We start from the raw sequence: 471 nt of genomic DNA, 5'->3' as shown, positions 1-471 counted from the left end.
CGCGAGAGTGATATACGATGTTCATTCAGACAGTATGTGTACCACAAAATTCTGATTTGTCGACGGAAAAGCATGACAACTACAGCACAGGCAAAGTACTCTGTGATGTAAAGCAGTAGTGGATTTCAGGATTATAGAATGGTAGAATTTGCTCAAAAAGGCCAAACCAGTGTGTTTTGCAAAGCAGCGTTAGTCACTCCTTACTTATACTGATATGCATATCAAAGTTAGCATTGTAACAATATTCATTATATTTATTAAGTTCATGTTGGTTAGAAAAACAATGATGGTCTTCATAAGCTCCATTGGGCCTACATGTAATACCCAGTGGAATGGCTGTTGGTGTATTTTAATATTATGAGGGTACTGTATATATTCCTTAGTTTATATTTATTACACATATACATACAGGAATTGCTGTCAATTTAATTAAGCTAAACCAAATATACAACACTGAATGTACATTATACA

Source organism: Polyodon spathula, chromosome 12, assembly GCF_017654505.1.
Source record: "Polyodon spathula isolate WHYD16114869_AA chromosome 12, ASM1765450v1, whole genome shotgun sequence".
Taxonomy (NCBI): Eukaryota; Metazoa; Chordata; class Actinopteri; order Acipenseriformes; family Polyodontidae; genus Polyodon; species Polyodon spathula.
The sequence above is the reverse complement of the archived record's forward strand: the minus strand, read 5'-3'. Positions refer to the sequence as shown.